The sequence below is a fragment of the Bos grunniens genome, chromosome 4 (genome assembly GCF_055505025.1).
Source record: "Bos grunniens cultivar Pamir isolate PY7600 chromosome 4, Bosgru_T2T1.0, whole genome shotgun sequence".
NCBI lineage: Eukaryota > Metazoa > Chordata > Mammalia > Artiodactyla > Bovidae > Bos > Bos grunniens.
The window spans coordinates 49,296,977-49,323,456 of NC_141168.1; the positions used below are offsets into that span (position 1 = coordinate 49,296,977).

General features: G+C 41.5%; 1 protein-coding gene across 8 annotated transcripts in view; it reads right to left on the bottom strand.

Moving 5' to 3' along the window:
* Positions 1-26,480, bottom strand: part of OSBPL3 (oxysterol binding protein like 3) — a 199,669-nt gene that overhangs the window by 115,572 nt on the left and 57,617 nt on the right. For 4 of the 8 annotated variants that reach the window (XM_086396295.1, XM_086396291.1, XM_086396293.1 and 1 more), the window contains exon 2: positions 17,386-17,436. The exons of 2 other annotated variants lie outside the window; for them this stretch is intronic. The gene's annotated coding sequence lies outside the window, so the exon portion shown is untranslated. Of the gene's footprint in view, positions 1-17,385; positions 17,437-17,943; positions 18,072-22,491; positions 22,593-26,480 lie in introns of those variants that run through there. 2 more of the 8 variants (XM_086396288.1, XM_086396289.1) reach the window with 2 other exon arrangements.

Below are 26,480 nucleotides of genomic sequence, written 5' to 3' on the forward strand. Positions count from 1 at the left end.
TTTGCAACCTGACCACTAGATGTTAGATCTACATCATGATCAATGACTGAATTTTACTCATCTTTACATTCTGGGGGAAAGCAACTTAAAGATGAGTGGCCATGACAATCGAGCCAGACTGAATATCCTTCCTTAATCTTAGTTAAGAGGGAAAAAGTCCTCTCTGTAAGCATATTGATCTATTTCCAAGGAGCCACTCTCCTTCCCTCTTCACTAGACTTATTTGGGATTACATGTATATTTCAGAACGTTTTAGCTATCCCTTTCCTTTTGAAGTCTCTTTACCATTTTCTTTGGCCACAGGAGAGATTATTTCTTTCTTTGAACTGTTTGAAATGTTTGTAGCATACAGAGCTCTGCCCAAAGCATGCTTCTTTGGGGATTTCATCTCCCGGTTCCTGTCACTTTACATCACTGGCCAATTGTGTTTATGGGTCAGAAAGAAATCCACATATCCTCCCTTGCATTATTTTCTCAGTCTTCTTAAAAATTAAATGATCAGCAGAACAAGTCAAGAGTTTATAAGAAGTTAGCAGAATAAAATTTCCAGTGGGTTTTACCAACATGTTTGGCATCCCTTCTAGAGCTGGGCTTCCCTAGTGGCTCAAATGATAAAGAATCTGCCTGCAATGCACGAGACCCAGGTTCGATACCTGGGTTGGAAGATACCCTGGAGAAGGGAATTACAACTCAATCCAGTATTCTTGCCTGGAGAATTCCATGGACAGAGCAGTCTGGTGGGCTACAGTCCATGAAGCCAGAAAGAGTCAGACATGACTGAGTGACTAACATGAAGAGTAATAATCTCTGAGGAGAAAGTACCATCTATAACCTGTCTGGCAATCCATAATACTGACCCTACTACAACAAACTTTCTGCGGTTTCTCTATCCCCATTGCCCTCACCTAGAAATCTACCTTTAGGGCCTGGGTTTCCACAGGCCTGCTTCTTAAAGCAAAATAGTCCCTTCTAGAACCCTATCTTCATCATTAGAAACATCCTAACCTTCCTGGTGAGACAAATTAGATGATCAAATCAAGGCCCAACTTTTAATGTTCACTTTGCTTAGTCCTCAGCGGCTGCATCCTGGCAAACAGCTGCAGGTATGACAACCACCCTGCTTCCTGGTGTTCTTTTAGCGAATTACTGAAGTTCTCTTCCTTGGCCACTGGTCTTCCCTTTGCTATGCCTATTGTTCTCTACTCAGTCAGATTTCAATCCTTTTTTTCTTCCCATCAAATTTCAGTTGAACTCTCTTGATCAGGTTAGCCAATCTCTTACCAAACACACACACTGATCCTCACAGATGCCAAAACCTTTCCCTGCACACTAGACCTTGTTTATCAACACTATCAGGGTGACAGCTACTTGCAACTTTCTGCATCCTTTTCCAGCTCATGGTCTATCCTCCTCAAAAAGCAGGAATACCACACATCCCCCTGCAGACATTCTGTTTCCTACCATGACTTCAAAGCACCAAGGATACATTTGTGGTTTCTTTGGACAATGTAGTGTATTTTCTTAAAAACCCTTTTCTTTTGTATTGGAGTATAGCCAGTTGACACTGTTGAGATGGTTTCAGGTGCACAGCACAGGGACTCGCTCATACACATACATGTATCCATTCTCCCCCAAGCTCCCCTCCCATCCAGGATGCCATATAACATTGAGCAGAGTTCCCTGTGCTATACAGTAGGTTCTTGTTGATTATCCATTTTAAAATACAGCAGTTTGTACCTGTACAGTTTACATTTCTTCTATCCAAAGAAATGAACAGGGTGATGGTTTGTAGATCTGAAATTTTGGCAGGTTATCATGCATGCAAGGAGAGATAAGAAAGCCTTCCTCAGTGATCAGTGCAAAGAAATAGAGGGAAAAAAATAGTATGGGAAAGATTAGAGATCTCTTCAAGAAAATTAGAGATACTAAAGGAACATTTCATGCAAAGATGGACACAATAAAGGACAAAAAATGGTAGGGACCTAACAGAAGCAGAAGATATTAAGAAGAGGTGGCAAGAATACAAAGAACTATACAAAAAAGATCTTCACGACCCAGATAATCACAATGGTGTGATCACCCACCTAGAGCCAGACATCCTGGAATTTGAAGTCAAGTGCGCCTTAGGAAGCATCACTATGAACAAAACTAGTGGAAGTGATGGAATTCCAGTGGAGCTATTTCAAATCCTAAAATATGGTGCTCTGAAAGTGCTGCATTCAATATGGCAGCAAATTTGGAAAATTCAGCAGTGGCCACAGGATTGGAAAAGGTCAGTTTTCATTCCAATCCCAAAGAAAGGCAATGCCAAAGAATGCTCAAATTACCCCACAATTGCACTCATCTCACGGACACGACTGAGAGACCTCACTTTCACATTTCACTTTCCTGCATTGGAGAAGGAAATGGCAACCCACTCCAGTGTTCTTGCCTGGAGAATCCCAGGGACGGGGGAGCCTGGTGGGCTGTCGTTTATGGGGTTGCACAGGGTCGGACACGACTGAAGCAACTTAGCAGCAGCAGCAGCACACACTAGAAAGTAATGCTCGAAATTCTCCAAGCCAGGCTTCAACAGTACATGAACCGTGAACTTCCAGATGTTCAAGCTGGATTTAGAAAAGGCAGAGGAACCAGAGATCAAATTGACAACATCTGTTGCATCATCGAAAAAGCAAGAGAGTTTCAGAAAAAAACATCTATTTCTGCTTTATTGACTACACCAAAGCCTTTGACTGTGTGGATCACAATAAACCGTGGAAAATTCTTAAAGAGATGGGAATACCAGACCACCTGACCTGCCTCTTGAGAAATCTGTATGCAGGTCAGGAAGCAACAGAACTGGACAAGGAAAAACAGACTGGTTCCAAATAGGGAAAGGAGTACGTCAAGGCTGTATATTGTCACCCTGCTTATTTAACTTATATCCAGAATATATCATGAGAAATGCTGGGCTGGATGAAGCACAAGCTGGAATCAAGATTTCTGGGAGAAATATCAATAACCTCAGATATGCAGATGACACTACCCCTATGGCACAAAGCAAAGAACTAAAGAGCCTCTTGATGAAAGTGAAAGAGGAGAGTGAAAAAGTTGGCTTAAAGCTCAACATTCAGAAAACGAAGATCATGGCATCTGATCCCATCACTTCATGGCAAATAGATGGGGAAACAGTGGAAACAGTGACAGACTTTATTTTGGGGGGCTCCAAAATCACTGCAGATTGTGGCTGCAGCCATGAAATTAAAAGACGCCTGCTCCTTGGAAGAAAAGTTATGACCAACCTAGACAGCATATTAGAAGCAGAAACATTGTTTGCCAACAAAGGTCTGTCTAATCAAGGCTATGGTTTTCCAGTAGTCATGTACAGATGTGAGAGTTGGACTAGAAAGAAAGCTGAGTGCCAAAGAATTGATGCTTTTGAACTGTGGTGTTGGAGAAGACTCTTGAGAATCCCTTGGACTGCAAGGAGATCCAACCTGTCCATCCTAAAGAAAATCAGTCCTTAATACTCATTGGAAGGCCTGATACTGAAGCTGAAGCTCCAATAGTTTGGCCACCTGATGTGAAGAACTGACTAATTTGAAAAGACCCTGATGCTGGGAAAGATTGAGGGCAGGATAAGAAGTGGACAACAGAGGATGAGATGGTTGGATGGCATCACTGACTCGATGGACATATGTTTGGGTAAACTCAAGAAGTTGGTGATGGACAGGGAGGCCTGGCATGCTGCGGTACATAGGGTCGCCAAGAGTTGGACACGACTGAGTGACTGAACTGAACTGATAATGCATGCCTTAGCTTATTGTTCACCAGTAAGTCCATTTTACTTCTTTTAATCACAGAACTCTCAAGCTTAGCTGGGCACAAGCTCATCTAATCAGAAGCTACATTTCTAACTTTCCTTGCAGCTTCGTGGCCACCAGAGAGATGTGAGTAGAAGCTATGTTAAAAAGAGCATACCCCTCAACCTTTCCCTATTCCTGAGGGCTGAGAGATGGTGACAACTAGACCCAAAATTGAAAGCCATTATTTGAGGATGGCAATGTCACTGGACCAGCCTAGGAATAACCATAACCTGGACAGTCACAGGAAAGAGAAATAAACTTCAACCTTATTACTTGGGGGTCTCTCCGTTACAGAGGTTTAGTGCAAACAATATAGGCGCTAAGAAGCTAGCATGCCTTACAATCAGGAATCTTGGGTCACCTTTGTACCCCCTCAACAGAAAGTTGCCAACCGTATCTATGATGGTCAGCTTCCTGGGCCCAGAAACAGGAAACCCTGAAACACTGGCAGTAAGAATCCTTACTGTTTGATAAAGCAGGAAAGCCACTGTTTCCAAGTTCCCAAAGTATATTGTCTTCTCCTAAAGCAACCCCATATTCTTCAGTAGGCCTTGGGATAGAGATGAATCCTCAAATCACTTCACCTTCTCCAGCAGAACAGCCCCCTGCATGTTGCATTTACCCCCAAACAGTCCTCAGAGCCACTCCAGAACTGAAGACTTAATGTTCTGGGTGGAGAGGGGTGAGTCCATGGGGTATATGACCATCCCTCCACTCTTGAATGAGAAAATCAGAAACAGGCTGAGTTTCCTTCTCTTTCTGCTATTTAGCCACCCTGACTTGCCCTTCTCTGTCTCTAGAGGAAGAAACACTGATGGATAAAGGTGGGCTAGTAAAGGAAACTATCCTGAAAGACAAGAGGCTGACTGAGAACAGCCAAACTGATGAAAATTCAACTTAATATCTATAAAGTGCCTACCTAGACAGTATATTAAAAAGCAGAGACCTTTGCCGACAAAGGTCCATAGAGTCAAAGCTATGGGTTTTCCAATAGTCATGTATGGATGCGAGAGTTAGACCATAAAGAAGGCTAAATGTCAAAGAATTGATGGTTTCCAATTGTGTTGTTGGAGAAGACTCTTGAGAGGCCCTCAGACAGCAAGAACATCAAACCAAACATCCTAAAGGAAATCAGTCCTGAATATTCATTGGAAGGACTGATGCTGAAGCTGAAACTCCAATATTTTGGCCACCTGACAAAGAGCCGACTCACTAGAAAAGACCCTGATGCTGGGCAAGATTGAGGGCAGGAGGAGAAGGGGATGACAGAAGATGAGATGGTTGAATGGCATCACTGACACAACGGATATGAGTTGAGCAAGCTTTGGGAGATAGTAAAGGACAGGGAAATGCTGTGCTGCAGTTCATGGGGTCGCAAAGAGTCGGACTGAGCGACTAAATACCACCACAAAGTGTCCATAGCTCTGCTAACCTCAAACGATGGAAAGAAGTGACCTGAAGCTTAATCCAAGGAGGACCCACCCTGGTCAAGGAGATAAGATATCTGTAGATGAAATGAGTGAGAACACAGTTCAGGGTGGGCTATCTAGGAGGTTTTGTGGACATTCACAGGGAAGAGTTCAGGGAAGCTGATGTTGTGAGCTATTAAAGAGGTGTCCTGAGGAGAGCCTTAGAGATGTGGACAGGACATGACTAGGTAGAGAGGAATGTGGAAGGTGGGAAGGACACCTCCCAGAGGATTTCCCAAGCCTGGCTGCCTGGCAGGATCACCCTGAGGAGCATCTACAGACTACCAAAGCCTGGCCCCACTCCATACCAACTCATCCAGAGGCTCTGGGATGAGGCCCAGGCAAGTTCCCCAGGTGACTCTGATGCAATGTGTGGGCTGGGAACCACTCCCTGATCCTGCATCCAGAAATGATAGAAAGATTTACTCCACAGAACTGCCTTCTTTTATCTTAGCATTTCATTTCATTTCAGTATCTAATGCCAGACCAACATCTATTGCATCTCATTTGTACCAAATTAAAACGCAGAGCAGGATGTGACTTAGCAGTTTAAAGGGTAAGAAGAGAGAGCGCCTCCGAAGGACTTAAATTAACATCTTGTGGTTTGAATTTTATCAGTGGGTGTTGCGAACCTCTCTTAACTGACAACTGCTGGCGGAAGTAGGGTAGATTTTAACAATTGGCAACCACAGACAGCATTTCATTACTGATCTAAAAAGACTACCAGTTGAGTCACTATAAAATGTGAATGTGAATTTTTTAAACTTCTCTCTATCACTCATAAAAGTCTAGTAAAGTCTGTTCAGCAATGTAAACATCAAGTAACAATGACTAATACTCCATCAATGTTACCTGAAAGCTCTCAAAGAACAAGAAACGAAATGCCTAGCAGTTGTGGTCAAGGCGTCAGTTGCACACACTTCAAGGTGTCTGTCCCCCTAACTAAAAATAACCCAAGGGCTGAGATGCTAAGCTTCAAACAAATTCTATAAAAGGTATTTCCCAAGATATTATGTATACATTTGGGGAGAATTGCTTGGGCAATAGCAAACAATCTCTTGTAAGAGGCCTGAAAGAAAATTTAGCAAATGTAGGTGGGGAGGAAAAGAGATATAGGGAGTTTTGCTCTCTTAGGGGATGGACTACTGCAAGAAAATGAGCATGAGACACTTCTAAACCAGTACAAACTGAAAAACAGTTGTAAGGAGAAACAGAATGAAAAGGCAGAGAAAACAGGTTCGTAAAAAATCGAGGTGGTTATTGGCAGACTAAAGCGAAAAAGGTGAGAAAAAGGTAAAGCACCTCTGCTACTAATGTTAACCGTGAAGGTTGTTTTCTTCCTCCAGGAGAGTGTGTATATCAGAAGCAATTTGAAGACTGTGTCTAACTTTAGTTTTTTGTAACTAGTACTAAACTCAACATGTGGCAGACTATTTGTTTATCAGATTCATGCTCAACACTGATAAAAACAAAACAACCCAATTAAAAAATGGGCAGGAGATCTGAACAGACATTGTTCTAAAGTAGCCATGCAGATGGCTAACGGGCACATGAAAAAATGCTCAACATCATTAATCAGAGAAATGCAAATCAGAACTATAGTGGCATCACCTCACACCTGTCAGAATAGCTGTCATCAAAAAGAACACAAATAAGAAACATTGGTGAGGATGTGGAGAAAAGGGAACCTTCATGCACTGTTGCTCAGAATGTAAATTGGTGCAGCCACTGTGGAAAACAGCATGGAGGTTTCTCAAAAAACTAACTACAGAACTACCGCATCACCCAGCTATTCCACCCCTGGGTATATATCCAAACAAAACAAAACAAGAACACTAATTCAAAAAGATACATGCACCCCAATGTTCATAGCAGCATAATTTACAGTTACCAAGATATGGAAGCAACCTAAGTATCAATCAACAGATGAACTGATGAAGAGGTGATACATACACATATATACACAACAGAATACTACTCAGCTATAAAAAAAGAATGAAATTTTGCCATTTGCAACAACATGGACGGACTTGGAGGGTATTATGCTAAGTGAAACAAGTCAGACAGAGAAAGATAAATACTGAGTGGCATCATTTATATGTAGAATCTAAAAAATAAAACCAGTGAATATAAGAAAAAATAAACAGACTCGCAAATATAGAGAACTAGTGCTTACCAGTGAGGAGAGGGAAGAAGGGAGAGGAATGATGGGGGTAGGATATTAAGAGGTATAAACTACTATGTGCAAAATAAATAAGATACAAGGATAAAATGCACAATGGAGAATATGGCCAATATTTTATAACTGTAAAAGAAGCATAACCTTTAAACTGTGAGTCTCTATATTGTACACCTGAAACTTAAATAATATTGCACAGCAACTACACCTCAATAAATAAATATAAAAACAAATAAAAGCAAAACCTGTGTCCCCTTCCCCTTGCTTCTAGAAGATTTTATCTCAGAGATAGGCAAAGAAACATTCTAAAGCATCCATTTATCACACTGAAAAAATTCTGTAGAAAGGTGTATCCTAATTGTTTAGGAGTTTACATCTAGTGAGAATGTAAAGAAAGAGTAATAATAGAAAGTACAAATAAGAAAATCTAAGTCAGAAGTGAGATGTAAAGTATCAAAACTCCAGCTGGATTCCATCTGGTTAATTTTTGAAATAATTTTCAGCAACCAGGACCCTGCTCTTCACTTGATTCCTCTACATTGTGCATTCATTGTAGATATCAGTTGAACCAGGGGTTTAGCACACTGAAGCTGTTTCAATACATCGTTTTGCATTAAGACAGCATCTATCATCAAAGAAGTCACTGCTGCTGCTGCCAAGTCGCTTCAGTCGCATCCGACTCTGTGCGACCCCATAGTCGGCAGCCCACCAGGCTCCCCGTCCCTGGGATTCTCCAGGCAAGAACACTGGAGTGGGTTGCCATTTCCTTCTCCAATGCATGAAAGTAAAAAGTGAAAGTGAAGTTGCTCAGTCGTATCCGACTCCTAGCGACCCCAAGGACTGCAGCCTACCAGGCCTCTCCATCCATGGGATTTTCCAGGCAAGAGTACTGGAGTGGGTTGCCATTGCCTTCTCCGAAAGAAGTCACAGTACTATGCAAATGGAAACTCCTCCACCTCACACCCAAAGGCAGAACAGCCCCAGAGCTCAACAATGACAATCATACCTCCTGAAAATGAGGCAAGCCCCAGATCTCAAGGCTTATCAATGGCTTAAAAGAAGCTGATGCCAATTCTGAATCATTATTACTGAGTGAGGAAGATGTGTTCTTTAAAGACAACAGCACCAAGATGAATCTCATCCCAAAGCTTGTCTTACAAAATAACACTGACATTTCTCTATCCATTGGTAGGGTCTGTTTCCTTCTCTTGAATCTGAGTAGACTTGTGACCATAGCTGAAGCAATGCTTTCTGACTTCCAAGGCTCTGTTAGAAATGATAATATAGCTTTCAGTTGATGCTGTCAGGATTCTCACCCTTCAACTTAGCCATCATGATATGAGGACAGCAATGTGGAGAGAACACATGGAGGGGCTCATCTGTAAAAGCTGAGACCATTCTGTCAGCTGAGAGCATCAATGCCCAGACATGCGAATGAGCAAGCCTTCCAATACCAACCTCTGTGCAGTCCCAGAGGACACTGAGGAGAGCAGAGTCCAGCAGTCCCCACAGAGTCCTGTTTTAATTGCAGATTTGAGGGCTAAGTAAACCTCATTATCTTAGCCTACCAAGTTTTAGGGCCGTTTGTTATACAGCATTAGGTAACTGAAACACTAGGCAGAAACTCTTGGCCCATCTTCAGGCTAGTCAGGTGGGAAGCATGAGAACACAGGGTCAGAAAGACCAAGTTCAATCAGCAGAAACGACCTACAGCCTCCGGCTACCAGAGCATCCCACTCCCGTCACGTAGGTCAGATTTGGAAGAGGGCTCCTTGGTCAGCAAACCCAGACTTCACTCAGAAAGTCACTTATACAAAGCACACGATAGAGTTTATGGGCCAATTAGCTGATCCAGGGAGGTATGTGTCTGATACTGAGGAAGAGCCCAGAAATGGAACACTGAAAATCCCATTTGTAAATGGCCACAAACCCCTTCAGAACTCTTTAAATACATCTTTTAACACAGACCTCAAAATCCCCACTTACCACTTGGCATTTCTCTTCAATAGCTTAAGCAGTGGTTGGGAACGAGTTTTCAACTGGCAACTGAGCCACAAAGAAATTATCTTACTAAGGTCACGGGGTCAGTCGTTGTGGGTACAAGTAGGATAGAACCCAGGACTGTACATCAAGAACATCCATTCAGGAGGGGAAGAGGGAATTAAAGTAAAAGTCCTAAGTATTGAAATATTTCTAAAGAGCAGTTTTATTGTTAAAGAGTCAAAATCTCCAGCACCATAGATCCTTTAGAAAGAACACTGACAAAGTCTTGGACCAGAGTCCAGGAGTCTTGACCAGTCTTGGCCAGAGTCTGGTTGATTCCGTAGTGCAAAGATCTAGTCTCAATCATACACAGGATTCCTCGGACGCTATCTGGTGCCCAGAAACCAGAGGATGCCAGCAAGGCAGTAAGAAGAACCGAGTTTCATCACCTGAGTTGGAGCAGAAGAATGACTGAAAGCAGAGGGAGGGAGGGAGAAAAGACAGGAGAGCAGTCATTAAGGCTGTAATGCACACTGAATGATTGTGAAATAGAAGCTCAGCATCTGAACCAGCCAGCCAACAGAACTTGGGGTGCTGTCTGACATCACAGCCTCTAGTCCAATGTGGGCACTGAATTAAGTGCAACTAAGAAACTCAATTTTAAATCTTAATAAACTAAACAATTTAAATTTCCATAGCCACGTTGGCTGGTAGCCGCCATGTTAGACCAATGCAGCTTTAGACCACACCATTCTAACCCTCTTATTTTCTCCCTCCTTTCCATTAGCACAAAGTGAGAATACCCTGGGATATTCCGGCCTCCCGAAACCTTCCAGGTGCGTTCTCCCTCCAACCAGCTCTGAAAAAAATCAGTGGCTGGTAGACAGCTGAGTCATCACAGGCCAGGAGTCCAACACTTAAATGTATTAAGTCATCTGGGAAATGTTCTTCCCCACTCCTTCCACTGTTAGAGACAATGAATTATAGAATGAAAGAGGCTATTCGTTTTCTACATGAGGTCAGCAGGGATTTTTAAGTGATAAGCCCAGCTGCAACTTCCAGGTACTTCAAACTGCCTCAGTGCAGAGATTAGTTCCTTCAACTCACACAGCTTCCATGGAAAACCATTAGGAGCGTTACAAAAAGATGTGTGAAGTTCATGTGTCTCTTAGGAAGGGCTTATAATGGCAGTTCAGTTTAAAGACAAGAGTCTGTGACATGAGGCAAAAGATCATGTTTCAAAACAGAAGAAAAAAGAATTATCAGTTCAAACAATTATCAGATGTCAGTTTGTTTGGCATCTGATATTTACCATTGTCTACTGTCTTCAGATGGAAAAAAAACCCTCCACCGCAGGCCAGCAAAGTACCTTTTCACAGAGTGAGGAGGGAGGGGAGAAGCCTTTTACTTTTAAGAGGATTCCATACAATTTTGCAAAGTCCTAGAAACAGCTCCACAGAGCTGCCCAGTAGTAACGTTTTGGCCTGGGGGAAAACTGTTTCTTTAGCGAGGAAATGAGAAATTCACTAAGAAAACAGCTAATTTCCCAACATTGAAAAGTTCCCATAATTCAATATTCAACTACCAACTCAAACTTATTGCCCAATATAATTCTATCATTTCAGGCAAACAGTCTTAAAAGTCCCCCATTAAAACAGGCATTCTCATAAATCACTCCTGTGTGCTAAGTCGCTTCAGTCGTGTCTGACTCTTTGCAAGCCTATGGACTGTAGTCCCGCCAAGACTCTCTGTCCATGGGATTCTCCAGACAATGAGTGTAGCCTCTGTAGGAGACAATTTAACAATAGAAAAGTTGTCTTTCAAAAATAAAGGCAACATGGAACAATTCCCAAAGATAAAACAACTTAGGAAATAGGGCTTCAAAAAGCCTTTTCCAAAATAAACTTAACGATGATGAACCGCACCAAACAAATTATCAAGAATGATAAAACCATGGGAAAAAAAGAGCAATGGTTACTCGTATATTGATCGGATTAAATAAGTGGGGGAATACACAGGGGAGGTAGAGCTACTAAGTGTTAAAAGTATTTGTTGTTGTTTAGTCGCTAAGTCATATCCCACTCTTTTATGACATCATGGACATAGCCCACCAGACTTCTCTTGTCCATGGGGTTCTCCAGGAAAGAATACTGGAATGAGTTGCCATTTCCTTCTCCAGGGGATCTTCCTGGAGCAGGGATCAAACCCACAGCTCCTGCATTTGCAGGCAGATTTTTTTTTTACCACTGAGCCACGAGGGAAGCATACGTTACAAAAAATAAATTCTAACAAAATGAAAATAAAACAAATGACCAACATTTGACATCAGGGGAGAACTGCTGGGCCAAAGAATTGGGCTGTTTTCTATATACATTGTCTTAGCTCACCCAACCCATTCTCACTCCCAGACAGATATCTCTCTTCTGACTAAGGGAATTAATCCTCTTGGGATAAAAAATTACTCTTCAGCAGCCTGGTTATTTGTTTGCCTTTTGTTAAATTGAAGTAAAATAAAATATTCTATTTACTTTTAAAACCATGTTTAACCTGAGCTCAGTCTTATACAATTATTTCTCCCCATCGTTTATCCCTCCCTCCATCATCTCTCTCACTTTACACACCAGCCAAGCCTGAAATTAATGCTAACGCTGGTTAGTTTCTGGTTGAGATTTTGGGGAAATATTTTAACTTTTCCTTTGAACTTTTTTTGTTTTGTTTTGTTTTGCTTGCTTTTTAAAAATAAGAAACACATGTAACTGAAGTAAATATAAAACAGCAATTACTTTACTGATTTGATACCAGACCACCTGACCTGCATCCTGAGAAATATGTATGCAGGTCAAGAACCAACAGTTAGAACTGGACATGGAACAGACTGGTTCCAAATAGGGAAAGGAGTACGTCAAGGCTGTATATTGTCACCCTGCTTATTTAACTTATATGCAGCGTACATCACGTGAAATGCCAGGCTGGATGAAGCACAAGCTGGAATCAAGGTTGCTGGGAAAAATATCAATAACCTCAGATATGCAGATGACACTACCCCTATGGCAGAAAGTGAAGAACTAAAGAGCCTCTTGAAAGTGAAAGAGGAGAATGAAAAAGTTGGCTTAAAGCTCAACATTCAGAAAACGAAGATCATGGCATCTGATCCCATCATTTAATGGCAAATAGAAGGGGGAATAATGGAAATAGTGACAGATTTTATTTTGGGGGGCTCCAAAATCACTGCAGATGGTGACTGCAGCCATGAAATTAAAAGACACTTGCTCCTTGGAAGAAAAGTTATGACCAACCTAGACAGCATATTAAAAAGCAGAGACATTGTTCGCCAACAAAAGTCCTTCTAGTCAAAGCTATGGCTTTTCCAGTAGTCATGTATGGATGTAAGAGTTGGACTAGAAAGAAAGCTGAGTGCCAAAGAATTGATGCTTTTGAACTGTGGTGTTGGAGAAGACTCTTAAGAGTCCCTCGGACTGCAAGGAGATCCAACCAGTCCACCCTAAGGAAATCAGTCCTGAATATTCATTAGAAGGACTGATGCTGAAGCTGAAACTCCAATACTTTGGCCACCTGATGTGAAGAACTGACTAATTTGAAAAGACCCTGATGCTGGGAAAGATTGAAGGCGGGAGAAGGGGATGACAGAGAATGAGATGTCTGGATGGCATCACCGACTTGATGGACATGAGTTTGAGTAACCTCCGGGAGCTGGTGATGGACAGGAAGCCTGGCGTGCTGCAGTCCATAGGGTCACAAAAAGTTGGACACAACTGAGACTGAACTAAACTGAATGGTTCATTTTCCTAAAATGGTCACCTGACCTGTGCTTCTCTTATATCCCCAACAACCCCCAACCTCAGATTCTGACTCAATATGCTCACTAGCCCTCTTCATTCTCTGGTTGTGCCTCAGTTTTTGGAGAAACATGCTTCAACATGAGAGAACTGTCCTATGTCATACCTTCCATAGTCATCAGGAAAAGTGCAGGCCTCCCAAGAATGTGGGAAAATGTAGATAAGTAAAAATCGCAGGGCCTGGGTCTTTTAACTAGAGGTGTGAATGGAAACTATTGACACTGGGAATTCCATCTATGCTGTTGTTACACAACAGGGATGGCACACCAACACACACAATTTGGATTTACTGGAAGTGAACTTATCTATACCACAAAGACTTCTTCCAATCCTAGGTATCTATTTATGTGTCCCTCCCACTTCTCTCTTCCTGTCTTTCTATTACTCTCATTCTCACACTCTCCGCCCCTTTCTCCTATCACCCTTCCTCTGGTTAAGAGAAACCCTCCTTCTCTTTAAAGGAAAGTCAAATAAACAAACCCTATTAGATGACCTGGCTTCCCAGGTGGTGCTAGTGGTGAAGAATCCACCTGCCAATGCAGGAGACACAAAGCAGGTTTGATCCCTGGGTTGGGAAGATCCCCTGCAGTAAGAAATGGCAACCTGCTCCAGTATTCTTGCCTGGAGAATTCCAAGGACAGAGGAGCCCAGTGGGCTACAGTCCATGGGTCGCAAAGAGTCAGACATGACTGAGCACACATACGCACACACATTTAGATGACCTGGAAGAAGAAAGAAGGTGGGTGTTTGGGTTGAGGGAGGGAAGATGGAAGAACCATTAGAATACGGCACAGCTACATCTGTATACGTAATTGCATACAGTCCGTTCCACCACACAACTCTAAAAATGCATTCCAGGTATGACAAGCTTATCTGACAACTCAGAACTGGGTAGCTGTTCATGTTTTTGTTTATTCCATGGCAGAAGTCAGCGGTCTTGCTTGGTGTGGGTCCCTGTTCCCCTGCCTCTTCCTGTCCTCTATCTTTTAAAAGCTGGATCAGAGCAAAAGCTGCAGAAATCAAATTTTACCCATTCAACAGATCATGGATTATTAGGTACCACATAGACCAAGCTAAACAAGTAAGTAAGTAAGTGAAGTCGCTCAGTCATGTCCAACTCTTTGCGACCCCGTGGACTGTAGCATACTAGGCTCCTCTGTCCATGGGATTTTCCAGGCAATAGTACTGGAGTGGATTGCCATTTCCTTCTCCAGTGGATCTTCTTGACCCAGGGATCAAACCCGGGTATCCCGCATTGTAGACAGACGCTTTACCGTCTGAGCCACCAGGGAAGTCCAAGGAAATGGCAACCCACTCCAGTATTCTTTCCTGGAAAATCCCATTGACAGAGGAGCCTGGCGGGCTATAATCCACGGGGTCACAAAGAGTCAACATGGCTGAGTGACTGGGCACACAAACAAGTAACATGTTAAAAAAAAAATCAGATCCTGGAAGGTAGGGTATTTTATAAGTTAACTGTACATACATGCAATTTTCGGGAGTTTGATTTTAACTTCTAATTTAAGCTCTCACTTTTTTGATAAGTGAGACGACATAGTTTCTATGTAATATACCAGTAGACATGACCCATCCTAGAAACAGCTCAAAAAGACTAAGAAATCAAATTTCACGACCGAAAAATAAAGGTGATATCCTGGATCATAATTATTCAAAATGTGCTCTGCCAGATAACACTTTCATAGGGCTGTCTGTCGGGGGATAAAATGAGTTCCCACAGACCAGTCACCTTGGTAAACACTGCTCCTATATTCCCTCTTGAAGACATATTGGCACATTAAGGGTTTCTGAGAGATTCTGCACTTAAGCAAACAACAACAAAAGCAAATCTGTTAACTATGTCCCACAACCCATTCCAAATCTTTCTGACCTCAGAATCTCCTTTTTGAGGTAATACTTCAACATTCCTTCAGCTAACGATCAACTCTAAAGCTCAATCATCCTGTGAAATGGTGAATGAACTCTTACCTTTAAAGGCTGGTATATCTGTCAAGGAGATAACAGCCTAATGGGCACAGGAACCATTTCTGGCTTATGAATCAGGCTTGTAGCAGCCAACACTAACACTTGGATACCTTTTGCTTAGTTTCATGTCTAGACTGGACAGGCCTAGAGAAACATGAGCAACCATGACCATCACATAAAACCACAAGCAACGTTCAGAGACTGGGCTTATGCTTCCCTATTTGACCCCATCTTCCCTAAAAGCCCTCCCTGGGTCTCTCATTATCACATCTCTCTCCCCAAACCCAGCTTCCCCACACCCCTTCCTCCTTGCTTTCCACAGTCTACTACTTAGGCTCCATCCTTCCCATTTCAGTCTGAAATTACCCTCAAGAGAAAACATCTGAATAGGATGTCCAACATCATTTGGAAGAGAGAAGTACCACTCCAGGGAGTGACATTCTCAGTTAACTGGACAAAGTGCTCAAAAAAATCTTGGGGAAACTATCTCAGAAATTAAATACTCATGCAACTGTTGTGCAGGACTGCCTTAACATGTATCTCCAAGCAATGTGCACTAAATCTACCCAAGTACACAAGAAACGGGATCCATACTTAGCATTTCTATAACAAGTGTTAAGTAAACATATAGATAAATGGAATAGAATTGAGAATGCAGAACTTAAACTCTCACATTTATGGTCAATTCATTTTGACAAAGGTACCAAGACAATTCAATAGGGAAAAAATAGTCTTTTCAACAAATGGTACTGGGAAAAGGAGATATTCACATGCAAAAGGATGAAGTTGGACCCTTGCTTCATACCACATACAAAAATTCACTCAAAATGAACCAAAGTCTTAAATGTAAGAGTTAAGACTATAAAACTTTTGAAAGAAAACACAGGGGTAAATTTTCCTGACCTTGGGTTAGATCATGGTCTCTTACATATGACGTCTAAAGCAAAAGCAAAAAAGAAAAAAAAAGTAAGTTGGACTTTAAAATGTAAACTTTTATACTTCAAAGGATAAAATAAATAAAATAAAAAGACAGCCCAAGAATAGGAGAAAACGCTTGCAATCATATAGTTGATATGAGCCTATTATTTAGAATATAGAAATAATTCTTACTACTCAATGAAAAAATAACTGAATATTTTAAGTGGGCAAAGAATTTGAAAAGATATTTCTCCAAGGAAGAAATACAAATGGTCAATAAGCAAAAGATGCTTAACATCATTAACCCTGAAAGAAATGCAAATTAAAACTACCAAAAAAAAAAAATCTCTTCATACTCCCTTGTGCTCATTCTAGGTCACTTCAGTCGTGTCCAACTGTTTGCAATCCCATGGATTGTAGCCTACCAGGCTCCTCTGTCCATGGGATTCTCTAGGCAAGAATACTGGAGTGAGTTGCTGTGCCCTCCTCCAGGGGATCTTCCTGGCCCAGGGATCGAACCCAAGTCTCTTATATCTTCTGCATTGGCAGCCAAATTCTTTACCACTAGTGCCACCTAGGAAGCCCCTCATACTCCCTAGGATGGTCATAATAATAATAATAAAGAAGAAGCAAACAAAAAGGCAGACAATTACAAGTTAGAAAGGATATCGAGAAACTGGAACTCAGACTCTTTGGTGGCAATGTATACTTTGAAAAACAGTCTGCCAGTTCCTCAAAACTTAGATACCATATAAGGCAGCAGTATCAGTCTTAGGTATATACTCAAGAAACCTGAAGATGTATATCCACACAGAAAACTTGCACAAGAATATTCACAGCAGCATAATTCATAATAATTAAAAATTAGAAAAACACAAATGTTTATCAACTGATAAATGGATAAATAAAAAGTAAAATATCTATATGCTGTGTATGAATTGATAGACTGTATAGTCCCAAACTCATACATTGACGCCTAATCCCCAGTGTGATGGGATCTGCAGATGAGGCCATGGGGACGTAATTAAGTCATGAGGGTGGAGCCCCACCAGTGGGATTGGTGGCCTGAGGCTTGTTTCCTGTCTCCACGCTCAGCCATAAGAGGACACAACAAGAAGATAGCCATCTAAAACAAAGACATGATCTCTCACCAGACAGCAGGTCTGCAGGTACCGGGTCCTCGGACTTTCCAGCCTCTAGAACTGTAAGAAATTAATGTTTGTTGTTTAAGCCATCCAATCAATGGTTATCAGTCATAGCAGCTTAGACTAAGATACCAGAGCATGAAATATTATTCAGCTACAAAAAGGAAAGAAACACTGAGTCATGCTACAATGTGGGTGAACCTTGACAACATTATGCTAAGTGAAGGAAGTCAGATAAAAAAAGGCTACATATTATACGACTCCATTTACATGAAATGCCCAGAATAAGCAAATTTATGAAGACAGTTAAGTAGACTAGTTGCCAGGGCTTGGGATTTCTTTTGGGGGTAATGGAAATACTCTAGAATAAGATGGGTTGTGATGGTTGCACAATTTTGTGAGTATACTAAAAATACATCTCTGTCATATATAGATTCCACATTTAAGTGGCATCATATGATATTTGTCTTTGTCTGGCTTACTTCACTTAGTATGATAAACTTATATAGTCTAAAAGGGTGAATTTTGTGGCACTGAATAATATATCAATAAAAACAATCTTACCCTCCTAAAAATAATCTTTGAATCAAACAGAATCAGATATGCAGTTATCCATCTTCTCCCTCAAAAACCACTGGCACTGAGGTCAATCTACTTTTGCTGAATCTTATATGTAACACTGGAATCTAGTCCTAAGATTCAAAAAAGAAAGAACTATGCTGTGCGCTAAAAGATGAATAAACTCCAATAAGAAAGTTTTGAGAACTTCACTATGAGTAATTTCAAATACCATACTCGGAAAACAAATGAACAAAATATCAAGATGTAAGTCCATAACTTCAGATCAGTCTCTATAAAGCCTTCTGAATCCATATGTTCTAGTTGTTGTTTAGCCCTCAATCATGTCTGACTCTTTAGCGACCCCAGGGACTGTACCCCTTCAAGGTCCTCTGTCCATGGGATTTCCCAGGCAAGAATACAGGAGTGGGTTGTCATTTCATTCTCCAGGGAATCTTCCTCACCCAGGGGTCAAACCCGCATCTCCTGCATTGCAGGTGGATTCTTTACTACTGAGCCACCAGGGAAGCCCCATATACTCTAGTGATCTCATGGAAAGAATGAATAGCAAAAGTCACAGGTTAAAATCAACTTCAACATGTGGAAATATGTTGAAGTTTATTTTAAATCAACTTGACCAATATAAATTAGGTCAAGACTTGTCAATCCTGGCAACCACATTAGTCATCCACGAACTCACAAATAGATCATTTGAGAGGTTTTTGACAATCATATCCAGAAATGAAACACAGGTCTTCCAAGATCTCAAAGGCTTTCTTCTATCATGGTAGGCAGTACTGGCTTAGGTCACTGAAGGCCTGTTTACAAGCAATCAGGGGTCTAATTAAAACCCTTACAGAATAACTAAAAAGCCAAATCTGGATATGATGTTAAAACGATCTTCAAGCTCCAAAGCAGGAGGTTGACCTTTGATCTGTATGCCTGCCTTACATTTAGCAATGACTCAGGCCCACATTTTTTTTTAAAGTTATGACGTCTCTAATTCTCAGAAATACCACCATGTAGGTTAAAACAGACACGCACATGTACTCACATATTCACACAGACCAACCCATCACAAGCCAAAAGAACCACCCAAGGAAATGAAAAGCCTAAAATTCATTGTCTACAGTCAAAAGAGCAAGATAAACAGAACAAGCATAGATAATTCCAACTTTTGAGAGGTGATATCCCCCAAAGGTAGTTATAAATCAGCTGTTTGAAACTCTAAATACATTTTCTCATAGAAATCTATTAGTGTGTGGTCACATACCCAGGTGAGACCAGGGAGACCAATGCAATGCATGTGAAGCAGAGAGTTGATAGGGTTATATAGAGTTATATAGAGTTGATAGTTTTTAGAGGGGGAAAACATCTTCCAAGTTCAATTCCAAAATGTAGCTCAATAGTGGTAGCACCCCAGCTGCAGCATGGAGAAATAGGTGTATACTCTCTGGTCCTGTCCTTCCCCAGATATCCTAAACTGGTGAACAAACAGGCCCTGGGCCACAGTGAGAGGCCCACCCCAATCCCATACAAACATATGAATACTTCACAGGGGATCTCTATGGCTTGTGAGGACCTGTGGATTTTTGCTGCTCTCCAGAAATGTCAGTTTCAGTAAATGTCTGCTTATCCAGAAGTGAAGGCAAATAAGAGTTCTCATTACAGAATTTAAAAGGCTTTTTTGTTGAAATACAGCATTCATGTGTGTGTGTGAGTTGCTCGGTCATGTCCGACTCTTTGCAACCCCATGGACTGTAGCCCACCAGGCTCCTCTGTCTGTGGAATTCTTCAGGAAAGAATACTGGAGTGGATAGTCATTCCCTTGTTCAGGGGATCTTCCCAACCCAGGGATCAAACCTGGGTCTCCTGCACTGCAGGCAGATTCTTTAGTGTCTGAGCGACCAAGAAGGTCAAATAGATGGATTTTTTTTTTAATATATTTTATAGGGTAGACACATGAAAAGTCATGATTTTCAGCAACTTCTCAATGTCTCTTGTGATCAATATAAATTATGTTTTTCATCACCCTTGTCTCCAACCCCCATGACAGAGGCTGTACATAGTGAGCACCTCAAAGATATACGTGGGATCTCTGTTCCTTTAATACCATTAGTACTGGGAATGTAATTTATTTTAAAAAATACCTCAGAATAACTCACATACACTATGATAGTGATCTTGAGCAATCTTCCTGTTTGTGCCTCAGTTTCCTCACCCAAGGAATTTTGTGGCTGAGTAACTGGGGTGGGAGGGAAATTAACTTTTCAGTGGATATCTTGGTGCCTTTGGGATGTGGTTTCACAAACACATATCACTCATTAAACAACCAAAGAAACAGAACGCATTGTATGATTCATCATTACAGTAAACCCCAAATGAGATTGGGAGTATGCAGTAACTCAGGACACCCTCCCAGTCCCTCCTGCCATCCCCTTGTCTCTCTCCAGGCCCCCTCAGATGTACACTGAGCTGCTGGCTCAGCCCCCCTCCTCCTCTGACCTCATTCCAGCCTGACCACCTGGTTCTGATTCACAGCCTTGCTGTCAGCCCTGCTGTGTGTGCCTCATTCCCCAGTCCTGCTTCAGAATTTCAGGTCAAGCATTTCTGTTTCTCCATCCAACTCCCCACACTCTCAGTGACCCAGAGCTTCTTGGGTGAAAGTGATGGATCATCCTCCTTACAGAAAACCACAGGATTAATTCTGAATTCAAAGTTTGCTTACCTTAGGGTCAGTACAGAAATGGGAGCTGGGTAGGGCTGAATGACAGTTTTAGGACCAGAAAAAAAGAATGGGAGGATGGATGGATCTGGGCCGTGTCTGAGGCCCTGCCAAGCTCCACCCGTGCTTCCAGCTTCCAGCCCAGGGGTTGCGAGCAACCCCCGCATCAGTCCAATAAAATCCCCCCTACCTGATCAGTTTCAGATACTATATTCCAGAAAGTAGACAAGTAATTTTAATATCAATACCCAGTGAGAGGAAGGATTGGCAAATTATGACACATATTGCTGATAGCAGTATAAATAAATAAAAGTATATGAGAAACCTATTTAATCGTTGTTATAAAAATGCTATAAAATAGTTTTACCCTTTGACTCAACATTTGTAATAGGTAAAAAGTGGATACAACCTTAACGCCAAACAGTAGAGGAAAAGTTAAGCAAATTAGATTGGAATATATTATTTTATACAATGAAGAGTATTGCTTCTAAAGATATTTGTGAAGAATTATTCATGTTTAAAGAAATATACTAGGAATTCCCTGGTGGTACAGTGGATAAGAATCTGCCCGCCAATGCAGGTGATATGGGTTCGATCCCTGGTTGAGGAAGATCCCACACGTCATAGAGCAACTAAGCCCATGTGCCCCAACTACTGAAGCTCGTGTGCCTGGAGCCTGTGCTCCACAACGAGAGAAGCTGCCACCATGAGAAGCCCATGCACCGTAATGAATAGTAGCCCCCGCTTGCCACAACTAGAGAAAAGCAGGCACAACAACAAAGATCCAGCGTAACCAAGAAAAATATAAATAATTTTTTAAAAAGAAAAATACGAAATGTAAAAGTACACAAAACTAAGTAAAATGCATATTGAAAATGAAAATCACAGGAAATGCTCAAAGAATTAATAGGGGCTACCTTTGGATGGCCAATCAAACGGGGTTTTTCACCTCTTTTTCTTACTAATTTTTTGTAATTTCAACATTTTTATAATGAGAACATATTTAAGATGATATATTTAATCACTTAAAATAGAGGGAGTAGCAAGAGTCTACCTCTTACACTTTGTACTTGTTTTTCTTGAGTTGTAACTTGCCTGTTAACTGTGCTATCCAGTGTGGATTTCTACACAGAATTTCCAATTCGGAGAACCAAGGTTACCCAGGTAAGCTTCTTGCTGATACTGTCATGCCGGCATTTACCTCCTAACATCTCCTCAGTGCCTGCCTACCTTGTGTCAGGCTGGGTTTCACTGGTGTGAATATTCTGCTGGGTAATGTTTGACTTTCTGAGGCAGTCAATTCCACTTCGAAATATTTTGACAATCGATGACAGTGATCTCCAGCTTGATCAGTTGCCCTGAAGACTGAGTGCTCACCAACCTGATGATATCAGAAGGCTGTTCCATGTCCAACAATATTACTTTTCTCTTGTAATATTTAGATCCATGGCTGTGCTGCTCATGGATCTGCCTGGGAATCAGATGTGTCCTGTCTCAGGTTGGTTGGCTGTTTTCTTTCTTTAGGAATGATACAAATCAGCCATCTAAAACTGCTATCGTTGTCCTCTTTCTCTATTCTCTTTTCTGTGCATAGTGACTCAAACAGTAGAGAATCTAGGAGATCCAAGTTTGATTCCTGGGTCAGGAAGATCCCCTGGAGAACAGAATGGCAACCCACTCTGATATCCTTAGCTGGAGAATTCCAAGGACAGAGGAGCCTGGTGGGCTACAGTCCATGGGGTCACAGAGTCGGACACAACTGAGCAACTAACACTTTCACTTTCATGTGTATATGCAAAGGGGACAAGGAAAGAGGCATAAAATTTTACCATTTTTATATGTCTTTTCCCCCCAGCCCCAGGCATAAGGGCAATCTCCAGCTTCTCATTCAGGGTCCCCATTCTGATGAGAAGGTTTCACTGACTTTCTCTATCACTGTTTGCAGCCAACAGCATCCTGGGTTATATCTCGGAGGAGAGAAGTGGGGAGAGAGGTGGGTTTCTATAAATGCTGTTTAAGGCAGGCTTCCTCCTTTACACTTTACCATGGTAAGAGTTCAGAGAGCTTGCAGGGTAGACAAGTCCAACTTCACAGCCAATATTGGGCCCATTTCTGTGAAATGGAAAGATTGAACAGAATAACTGTTTCAGTTTCCATGGATCACTTCGAAGATAGGATGGCACCCCTGGAGTTAGATAAAAAGCTTATTCTGTTTCATTAAAACGATCCTTAAATAGCTCTGGAGTGAAACCTTACCAGCCATCCGTTTTGCACTGGTGTGATGAAGAGGCAGACACAATGACTAGGCGCTCTCCTGTAACAGGACTTGGTAAGCAGTGCCAACTAGAACCGGTTATTTCTTATATCCAGAACAATTACTCCTAGCTGTTCTGAATTGAGGGAAATGATAGTGACCTATTTGCAGCTAGAGAAGCAGTGTTTACAAGATGGACACCAGTTCATAAGAAGCTCTCCAGTCTGTGGTTTGAACAAGACAGGTTCAAATGCCCCTGTTCAAATTTTTTCAGTGGTCACTCATTACCTACAAATAATAGATGATCTGGCTGCAAATCGGAATCACCCACGGGCATTTTATTTCATTTTTGCCATGCGGCTTGTGGGATCTCAGTTCCCTGACCAGGGACTGAACCTGGACCACACCAATAAAAGCCTGGAATCCTAACCACTAGGCCACCAGGGTACTCCCGTCCATGGACATTTTAAAGCAAAAAACACGCTCACATCCTCTTCCTAAAGATGGTAATTCAACAGTTCTGGGATCTAGGTACTAACACTTTTTAAAAAACCTTCCAGATGACAAAAAGTCACAGGATTGAAAACTACTGACTTAACAAGAGGAAGCCTCAAGTCTTCCATGCTACACACGAGCCTTGGTTCCCACAACAATCCACCTCACGTTTCACCTTCCAGCAACACCAATCCACTTGCAGTTCCCCACAAACTCCCTGAGCATCCCTCACCTCCGCCCCCAAGGTACACATGGCAGAGTAGTCATCCTGGTTGTAGCTCCAATGACGCTTTCCATCCACTCCTCCCTAACGTTCCCAGATATACAAAAGACAAAGGCAGCTCAGCATACTACCACAGAAAATCGTCAAATCACAAAGGAAGAGGGGGGAGAAAAGGAATTACAGAACAGCCAAGAAACAACTAACAAAATGGTAATAAGCACATACCTACCAATAAACATTTTGAATGCAAATAGAATAAATTATCCAATTTTAAAAAAACAAGACCTATCATTACTCTGCCTACTCTTGTAGGCATGTACATCATGTACATCTCAGTTCAGAGGCATGGACACACACAGACTGAAAGTGAAGGAATGGAAAAAGATACGCCCTGCAAACACAAACCAAAAGAAAGCTGGGGTAGCGATACTTAGACAACACAGACTTTAAGACAAAGGCTGTAATAAGAGACAAAGAAAATCGTTATGGAGTGATACAGGGGTCAATCCAACAAGAGGATATCGTATGATACTTGTAAATCTTTATGCACCCAGCATGCTACTGCTGCTGCTAAGTCACTTCAGTTGTGTCCGACTCTGTGCGACCCCACAGACGGCAGCCCACCAGGCTCCCCCGTACCTGGGATTATGCACCCAGCATGGGAGGACCTAAATATATAAAGCAAATATTAATAGACCTAAAGGGGAAAAGAGACAGTAATACAGGACAGTAGGAGACTTTAACACTCCACTAAATTAATAGATAAATCATTTAGATAGAAAATCAATAAGGAAACACTGGCTTTAAATGACACATTAGGCTAAACGGACTTAACACATTCCAAGGCTAACGCATACCAGGCTGCCCTTGCACATACTTTATTCTAGGAATTTAATTTTGCAAATGAAAAATTTTGTTTGCATGTCTGTCTCCCTACTGAATTACAAGCTCCTAGAGGGAAGATACTATTCTTTTTCATCTTTATACCCTGCAGCCTTGCAAAATACCTATCATACAATAGGTACAGTCACAGAAAATCCTGGTGACATTCGTGTTTTAGTTGAGCGACAGAATGAATAGAATCACTAATTTTTACTCACTTGGATTCTCCATTGTGTGCCTTGGGTTACTGAATAATCCTCAAGTACACTAAAGAGAAAGCTCTTGGGAATCTTTGATTCAGTTAGAAGCAAGGTTGCTCTCATCTTATACCTAGAACTCATTTCAAGAGGACCCATATGACTACAATTCTAGTCTTAGACATTGCTGAAAGAAATCACTGAAAGAAGCTGGCGGAGGAGTTGGCAAGACGAAGATATACTGGATATGCAGTTTAGAGTTTTCTGAATAGCATTTTGCAAAGCCACAGGCTTACAGAGTTTAAAATATGACTCAGAACACCAACTTTGATGCCAACGTCCTTATTTTTAGATTTTTTAAGCAGAGAATATAGCTATAAATTCAACCTACTCAGTCTACAAATCCTCTAAACTTCCTCCTAGAGAACAGAAAAACACTTGGCATGTCTCCGGATGTTATTTTATTTGCATATATAGTTGTGCTTGTAAATTTTTGGTAAGTAAAACAGAATTAATAATGGAAGCTCTAAATGATTCCCATGATTGCTGCTTAAATTGGCAAAATATTCTCGGGCACAGAAGAAACTTGCTTGTGGAAATGTGCATGGGCGGGCTGTTCAGTTTTTTCCACAATGGGATGTTGGCTTGTTCTCAGACAAATGGCAAGGGGACAGTAACAGAAGGACTACAATTTTGAGAGAGATAATGGACCAGAGAAAAATCAATGGCATGGTAAAAATATTTTACTCTTTACACCATCTGTGCTTTGTTGTTCAGTATCTTAATATTGCATGATCCTGTCTCTTTAAAAAAAATCACTTTACTGAGGTATAATTTACATACAATAAAATGCCCCCTTTCAAGAATACACTATGATGAGCTTGGACATGTGTATGCCAATAGAGCCACCGCTTTCAGCAACATATAGAACATTTCCCTCACCCCGAAAGTACCCTCATGCCCTTTTGCAGTCAACTCCCACACCCCCACCTCTGATTTCTATCACTAGGATTACTCTTGATTGTTTCAGGACTCCATATAAATGGAATCATGCAGAACATCTTGTTGTTTCTGCTTCTTTCTCTCAACAATGTTTCTGAGTTCCAGTCACCATGTTGCTTATATCAATGGTTCCTTCCTTTTTATTGCTGAGTAGTATTCCATGGCAGAGAAGGAAATGGCAACCCATTCTAGTGTTCTTGCCTGGAGAATCCCAGGGACGGCAGAGCCTGGTGGGCCGCCGTCTGTGGGGTCACACAGAGTCGGACACGACTGAAGTGACTTAGCAGCAGCAGTATTCCATGGAATAAGTAAATAAATATACCACAATTTGCCTCTATACAAGTTGATGAACATATGAGCTGTTTCCAGCTTTTAGTAGTTATAACAAAGCTACTGTGAACAGTTATATATAGACCTTTCTTGGGTAAATGCATGGGAACAGAACTGTTAGGCCAAAGGGAAGCATGTTTAATGTTACAAACTGCCAAACTGCTCTCCGTGTGGCTGTGCCTTTTCACACTCCCACCAGCCATCCCACCAGCCATGCCCGACAGCTCCAGCTGCTCCACATCCAAGCCAACACATGGTGAGTTTCAGCTGTGCTGATGGGTGTGCAGGTACACCTCATTGTGGTTTTATTTATAAGGCATGAAATCTATGTCCTTCAACTTTCAACCTTTTCCTCCTTCTAGAGAACCCAGGCAGTATAATAAGAGATCACTGAGTCCATTTCTGGACTCCTGAGTTTTATTACCAACTTTGTCA